At 42.4% G+C, this 8,371-nt stretch overlaps 1 long non-coding RNA gene across 1 annotated transcript; it reads right to left on the reverse strand.

Annotated features, from left to right (window-relative positions):
* Positions 1-2,371: 2,371 nt before the first annotated feature.
* Positions 2,372-8,113, reverse strand: LOC121663099. The gene is made up of 3 exons (XR_006015523.1): positions 7,660-8,113; positions 5,292-5,335; positions 2,372-4,238 (listed from the first exon to the last, which is right to left on the reverse strand). It is a non-coding gene; the product is annotated as an uncharacterized LOC121663099 (long non-coding RNA).
* Positions 8,114-8,371: the final 258 nt, after the last annotated feature.

Below are 8,371 nucleotides of genomic sequence, written 5' to 3' on the forward strand. Positions count from 1 at the left end.
AATACCTTTCATTTTTGTGACCCAATCCCCTTTCTCCACAGGAAAGCTGAGGCCGGAGGTGTACTGTATAGGTGTCTTCTGGATGCTGCCTTAGGTGAGGGGGTGCCATCACAGGGCATTTCCTGACATTGTTCATTGGAACAGCTATTTGTATCATCACCTTTTCACCACTTTTTCCCTCTGCCACTTCAACCAATATTATTCTTGTGGAGGCTGCATTTCAGTGGTTCAGGGACAACTGTAAAAATTACCCTTTGTACCAAAATGTTTAAATTACTGTTTTTAATTTGAAATGAGCAGTGCCACTAAAACTCCAAACATTAGCAGTTGCTGTTTTTACTTCCTTCCTTTGGAGCAGGAATGAATGAACAGTTGGGATAAATAAGACTATATTACTCATGCTGCGTGTTCTTAACTAATCTGAATCTCAGATGAATGTTTTTCCCCTGCAGGACAGATATTGCTCTATCTCTGGCCAGTCTGCAGCTTGAGTATCACATTCTGTTTGTTGCTTCTCCCCACGGATTCAAATTGATATGCTGTTGTCCCTTGCTTGCCTCTCCACCCCCAGCACAATGCCTCGTCTTACATGCTGCACCCAGGCAGTGCTTTAAGTCATTACCTTTTGGGTTTGCCTGTCTCAGAGTGCCTAGCAAAGCTGGCTCAGCTAGGACTGTGTCCATACTACTGAAGATAATAAAGGTTTTTCCATTAACATTAATAGAAGTTCAGTCTTCTTTTGATATGCTGCTGCATATCCTGAAATCCTAGAAGCTAGTCCATCTTCCAGCCACCTGGGTTGTAGTGCCTAGTAATAGCTCCCTAGTGCAGTGAAGCTTACAGATGTACATATCTTTTAATATTCTTACATCACTTTTGAGAACTAATAATTCTGGTGCCAGTTGTTCTTGTTTGTTGTGTCAGTGACCAATTCTTTTGACTTGGAAACATTTGTGGTGCTATTAAGTTGTGCCACTCAAATGTGTCCCAGTAAAAAAACCCCAACACTCACTGCTGGCACAAAGCACAAATGTCCTTCTCTGATCTCAATGTGATCCCTGCTGTCACAGCCCAACACACAAAGGGAGGATTGTTAAGTGGTGAGCCGAGAGGTTTTTAGGGAACTATGTTTCAATTTCAATCTTCCATGAGGTGACTTGTAAAAACAGTAAAGAGAAATGGTTATTGTAAGAATTTTGAAAAACCTCTTGTCTGCATCCTTTTAGATAAATGCTGTTTGTTTCCTGCTCTCACGTAATAATCATGGGCAACTTCTGCTGTGCTTGCTAAGCCTGTTCCCTCTTCACTAGGTGATGTTTACCTATTAGTGCAGCTTGCACTAGCGGTTATTCAGTGCAGCTGAATCCCAGGTTTTGCTCATTTTGTGGCACAAAGCTCATTAGTCAAGGTGAATGATGATGTCTCTGTGTAGAAGAACAGGTCAGTGCTCTCTCATTTTCAGATGCCCATTTTCTGTGGTCACTGAGTTTCCAAAGTTGTTTGTTACCTTTCCTCTTAGTGTTATCTCATCTTCTGTCAAGGGTGTGATAGTGATCCCTGCAGGGCAAAGGATCTCAGTAGGTAGATTGTTTTGCTGAGGGAAAAGCACAGGCACAATGTGATGTACTCCAAATTGTCAGGCGTGGGCTTTGCCCCTCCATAAACAAACTGACTTCACTGCTTGCCATCACTCTTTATTTGCTCCCTCACCTTCTTTTGCAGAGTCTTTTTCTCTTTCCAAATGTCTGTCTTTGTTCATGCGAACTAGATGTCTGCGTATCCTCCTCCTTCCCCTGAGCATTATTTTCTCATCACAGCTTGTATATATTTTTACTCTCTTGGCCTGGGTGACTTAGTTCTTATCTCACCACTTTGCCAAAAAATATTTCTCTTTTTCCTCTAAATGTTCCCCTCTTGGTCATGACTGACAGTATATCAGCTCTGGTTTCTGCAGGAGGCTTTATTTCCTCTCCTCCTCCCACAGAAGTCACAGTTCTTGCAATTCCTCAAAATTAAAGTTTTAAATACCTGTAGATGATCCAGGGATCAGACTCTGTTACCATCAGGTCTTATTCACAGTATTCCCCTGTAGGAGGAATCACTACTGAACATAAAAAGTTTAATTTAAACACAGGCCCAAATCAAGTGTCATACTGGCACATCTATATAAGTCGAGTGAGAGTCGATTTCTGAGCTGATCAGGATATTGTGCATAGGTCCATCCCTGTCATGAGCTGATCCAGATCTGCTGGTTTAAAAACCTACAACAACTGAGATGCATCAAAATCGTGATCCTATTCTGAATTTTAGAGACCAGGTGTGTTCCTTTCCAGGCTGCTGGAAGCAAGGAAAATTTCAGATGATCCCCCTTTGCAATGTACTTTCATTCTTCTCCACTCCTTCTGCAGCATGAAGAAACCAGTTTCCCTGCTGGATTCAGGAATAAGGATCAAGTTGAGTAGTAACCTAACAAGCAGGAAGAGAGAGTTGACTGTTTATTCTCCACCTGTCATCTTTCAGGTGGCTTTTTATAACCCCCTCTAACTCAGACAAACTAAACCATCCTTGAATTAGCACATGGCTGTTCCTGCAGGGACAACAGAACAGGACCCCCAGGAGTGGATGGACAAGTATTTTCACTAACGTTCAGTGTTACAACTTAGGTATCAGTGAACACTTTGAAGAGCATCTTTGTCATGGCTCTGCACACTCATGCTGTGTTGCTTAGTGCAGAGGAGGTAAGTTGTACTGCCAACAGTAATGCTACATTCATGTTGGAAAACAAATGTAGTGGAGATAAGTGAGGAAATCTGTTCAAAATGCCTTTTCTATTGTGTGAGAAGAAAGGGAAGAGGCAAGAGAGGAACCCCTGTGCAATGAAAACACATCTTTTACCAAGCTGACTACAGATAGAAGACAGACATTTAAAAGCCTACTGTAATGTGCATTTGATATAAATTGAAGAACAGTTCAAATTCATTTTTCAAGGTTAATTGAACACAGTTGTTTTTCTCTTTTTTCTTTTTTTTTTTTTTACAAAAGCTGTTCAATCTCTTGTATTTGAATCTTCTCAAAATGTGCTGTACAAAGCCAGTGCATTTCCTGCCTTTAAGGAAAAAGGCTATTGGATTCAACACTTGGGGTGGGTTTTCCTTAAGTTCATGTTCATTCCATTCTTTTCACTGGACTTTTATCTGTGTATCTGGGTGTGCTGAAGCACATGTGCTGCGAATAGGGAACATGCTCCACTTCTTTGATTCCTCCTGATCACACTGGAGTTGAAAGCTGTGTAAAGTGACAGCAGATTTTGATTTCCCACTGCCCTTGTCAGTCTGGATGTACAGTAAAATAACAGCCAAGCTGTGTATCTCTGGTCTCCCACTGTAACTCCTGCTGAGATAAAGAAAAGGGGCTACTTCAGCAATTACACTGCAAGTCGTCTCAAAAATGAGTAATATCTCCATGGCTTCCGGCCCCAGAGGCTCCATATGGACTCATCCAGCTGAGCATCTGTGGAGTTTTGGCTCTAGTTCAAGAGGCAGAACTGCTATTCACATGTGTGTTTCTGGATCTCCATTTCTGCCGCCTCTCCCCATGCCCATGAGCTATCCCAGCATCCATGTCCATGAAGTTCTAACATCGGCTTGCTGCAGATGAAAGATGGATGTCAGCCCCAGCAGGTCAATGTATTCCCCGAAAAAAACATCCACTGGTATTGGCAAGAAAGCCCCTGGGGAATATATCTTCTGGAAAGACAACAATTAAAAGAGATGGTTGGGGTAATTGCACTTGACTGAAGGGAGAAATACTTCTTCTAGCAGAAAAATTAGTACTTAAAAGTGTTCGACCAGCCAAGGACAATTTATCCAGTTGGTGATGTGCAAGTACAGAGGGCAGTTAATTCATTTTAAATCACTCTTGCAGTCAGGAGAGTGATGGGAAAATGCCACCAGGATGGCTCTTGCTCTGGGTACAGTCCCAGAGCAAGACCTCCTTTCCTTGTCCTGACTTCTCACCAAATATACTCAGTTGGTAACAAGGTGTTGTCTTCCACTCTTACAAGCCTGCAGAGGTAGCCCGGGGCCTGAGAGTGAAGAGGGGAATTACTGCCTTCCTCTCAAATGTTGTCTGTAATTCGCAATCTGCTTCCAAGGTTTAGCTGCTGTTTCAGAGCGGAGCCGGCCCCATACACCAACTGCATATGGTGGCAGCACTGGCCTCAACGGGAGCTGTTCCTCCTGTCAAAGGCAATACGCAGGCGTGACTGAAATGCGTGCTGAATACACCGGCTGAGGAAAACAAAGCTGTTTCTATGGTCTTTCCCCCACTGATTTGTTTTAAATATTGAGTCACAAAATCTCCCCCCCTTTTTTTTTTTTTTTTTGTCTTGGTTCCATTAGGATGATGAAAGGAGAGTGAACTGATTTGTGAGTGATATAAAAATTGCAGTTTCCTAAATTTACTCAGAAGCCTTCGGAACCAATCCATCCTGGGATTTGTCTGCAGCAGAAACCAAACCACCTGCTTAGGTTTTGTTTAACTTGCATGAGTAAAACACTTCAAACTCCTTTATGTGTTACAAAAGACGGAAGGGAAGCAAAGCTTGAGCACTGGCACACTTCCCCACTGCCCCCCTTTCCCTGTAACTGTAAAGATCTGAATCAAATGCTCATTTGCACGAGCAGAACAGAGAGGGAAACCTCCCACTTTTGTCTCCTTTAAGGAGAATCACAAACCACCGAAGCGCTGCCTAGAGCACTGAACGCAAGCATTACCTCATCAGCACACAGCCTTATTGGCTGGAGATAACGGGAGGTGGGGTGTTGGCGCCTACCCGCTCGGTGAGAGCTGGGCTTTCTCATTATCTCTTTCTCTTTATTTCAAAACAACTGACCCTTTTAATGCGTGTCACCTACAGGGACATCCTGGTCTTTATGGAAGCGTCCTATAAAACCAGGAAGGACCAGCCCAAGTGTGATCATAAAGAGGTTGAACGAGATCAATAGAAACAATTTTAAAATAAATACCCCTTAAATGCAATGAGCAATTGTGTATTCAGTACGGCAGTTTTAACCATCCTTTTAAAATTACTATTAAATCCCACAGAGCAGCTCTTATGTAGTCATTAGAATCCATAGGGTTTCTCAATTTTTATTTTTTTATCAAGCCTCTGTGTGTTTCCTAAGGCTAAATTATGTCATTTTTATTCAGGACCACCTCTGCCACTGGTTTTCAGAAAAGTCATCACTGATTGCAGAGAGCATGAAAAGTCTGGTGGTGATATTACTTACCTCTTGTGAGGACCTGGCCTTTCAGTCATTGAGAACATATTGCCCTGTTGGGACACACCAGGAAATTAGAATTCAGTGCTAAGGTAAATCCCAAAATACTTTTTGAGGGACAAAGTTACCACTCCTTTTACAAACAAGGAGAGCAGGAGCAGTTAAAGTCACCTGCAAACCTGATAGCTGCATGAAAGTGGCAGAATCAGGACTAAAAGCATTGTCTGAGTCCAAGCAACGCTCTTGCCACTGGCCTTGGTTTTCACTTAGATCTCACTGCTGTGAAATTCCTTTTGGCATTATAGCAATTCAGTGTAAATTAAGCAAGGATCTCAAGGTTTATCTCTTGATGAATAACATGGCCAGGTGCAGACAGAGTTCCAAGAACCTCTTCAATATCCGTGCCATACAAAGCTGTATGCCATGTGTGCTGCAAAAGGCCTTTAATCCTTTATTTCCTTTATGGTGGTTATTAATAGGGGACTGAGTTCTGTCTTTGTCTCTCTGATGTCGTTTCCTTTGTTTCCTTTTAGGAGCAGCACAAGAGGATAGAGAGCAGACAAACTGCAATATCCCGGTAATTAACTACCTCAGCAATATAGTGGCACCACGGCAATGGTGACAATTTGCATACATTAGCTTTCATGTTCCAGGAAAGCAATTTCTGTAGCATTTGAGAGAAAAATAAGGAAGAAAAAAGAGAGAGAGGAAAGGGTGAGCTGGGGTCAATATAGGACTGTAATTGAGATTGTATTCAGAGAGAGAATGAGTGAAGCTCTGAAAGTGCTTGAAGCCTTGTTAACTGGATGTAATTCTACCTGTAACTGGGTGTAATTCTACCTGAAGCAGTTAGTTGACAGTACTGATCCAGTTTGGAGAGATATTTCAGCACCTTTAGGACCCACAGATTTCAACCAGTGCTTTAGGTGCAGACTGTCTCAGCTATACCCAACATCTTGGGCCTGCATTTGCAGGACTTGTGATGCTGCACAGGCACTGCAACCTTCATGCACTGATGCCTGGCTTGTGAGTTCAATTCCTGAGCAGAAGAGGAGACCCCCAAAACCTGTCACCATACCAGACGATCATGTACTAGCAGTGTTTTCAGTGGAGAAACAGAAGCTTTGGCAGTGAAAATGTATCTGTCTCTGCCAAGCTCCTTTGTATCCTGGGGTCTTTACACTTCAGGGCTGTTAGAAGAGGCAGCAATAGACTCCTGGACATTAAGAGGATATAGAATCATAGAATCATAGACCAGTTTGGAGGGGAAGGGGCATTAAAGACCATCTAGTTTCAACCCCTCCATGGGCAGGGATGCCACCCACTACACCAGGTTGCTCAAAGCCCCATCCAGCCTGTTCTTGAACACTTCCAGGAACAGGGCATTCAGAAATTTTTGAGGTGCTCTTGGATCTGGGGTACAATGAAAGAATCCATTGCCAGGGCTGGTGGCAGGTAGGGAGAGAGGTTCTAGCTGCAGCTGGTGTGCTGCTGCAGCCGCCAAGTCTCTCCTGCTCCTGTGCTCCAGCTCATCATGGGGATGAATTTCATCAGAGAAAAAAAAGTAAAGCTCCTGCATAGGCAAATCCAAAAGCTCTGTTTTCTTGTAATCTAAACTGCTGTGTGGTGGCAGTGATGCTACCTTATGGTTGTCATAGCAGTTTGGTTGAAATACTTGGATCAAGAAGAGGAGTCTGTGGTCTGGCAGGCAATATGGGAAGGGGTACCTCAAGCCGGTTTCAGACCAGTGGGAACCTGCAAGCTCTGTGTTATCTATGAAGGTATTTCTCAACATTCATATTTGTGTGACCTGGAAGCATGTGTCCCTTAAATTGTCTTTTTGTTCTCTTTTGTTGATTTACTCTGTGACTTTGGGAAAATGACTTAATATCTGTGTGCCTGAATTTGTGTATCCATAATAAGGGTGTATTATTAAACAGCTTTCTCAGAGGCACATTGTGAGGTTTAATGAATTCATGCTTGCAAAGTAATTTAAGATTTCAGATTAAAATTGTTAGAGAAGTGCAAAGTGCATTATAATTAAAACAGAGAGGATACAAAATAATAATAATCAAAAGGCCCTGAAGCTGCTGATAACTCTAAAATATGTATACTTGAAGTTACTAATAAAAACATCAACCACTGTGTTACAAAGTAAGATTTTTCAGCTGTATAACGTTAGTTAATTTTATGCTATTTATTATTCTTAGTATTTCCATTCTCATTGCATAGAAAGCAAATCTATTAAACTGATCTCTCCTGGATTTATATCAAAAGGAGATCAGTGTTTGCCCAAAATATGTCAGAAGACTGCAAAGACATGGAACGTTTGATTGTATGGCTACCTTTACTCACAGAAATCTATGGGATGACTTACCTGAGTGACTCCAGAAGTTTTTGTTGAATCAGGGCCTTGGTGTGCAGGGACAAGGGGTTGAAAAATTATCTTCTTGCCACAAACAATAAATTCCACAAAGAATAAAGTCCCCACAGAGTACCAAATCCTTGGAAAGAAACTGTGTGGCACGAGCCAAAGCCTTTTCAGCAACAAAGATTCCATTCTGTAACACAAAAACCAGGGATTAGTGTGACCTTCCACACCTCCATAAAACAAAGGTTGCCTCTGCACATGCCCAGGCAAAAGCTGAGGAGAGGAAGGCAATAATTCTCGTGGGGTGTTTCAGAGAAAGCTGTTGGAGAAGAGGCAGAGCAAAACCACAGAAGACCAGGAAAGAATAGATTTTGCATTCTGTCCATCAGGATTATCCCTTTCACAAAAATTATCGTTTTGTGTTTGTAAACATTTGGGGTTTGGTCAAGATACAATCTTTTTTTGTCTTGAGCCAAAATCCCAAAGCTTTTGGATGTCAAAAGCAAGACCAAGACTACTTAAGGTCTGCACCAACTTGTTCAACTGTAACCCCGATAAAACATAACCTTTGCTGTGCAGGCTGCAAGACCTGTGTCCCCCTTCAGGCAGCTGGTCCCTTGGCAGGGAGGGTGCCTGCTGGTAATTCAGTGCAAGCTTGGTAGGAGGTATAAGCTCAGCTACCTTACAGATGGGGACAAGTCCTCAGACAATTAAAGTG

Source organism: Corvus kubaryi, unplaced genomic scaffold (assembly GCF_017639235.1).
Source record: "Corvus kubaryi isolate FWS band 111438036 unplaced genomic scaffold, C.kubaryi_AGA036_p1.0 37266, whole genome shotgun sequence".
Taxonomy (NCBI): domain Eukaryota; kingdom Metazoa; phylum Chordata; class Aves; order Passeriformes; family Corvidae; genus Corvus; species Corvus kubaryi.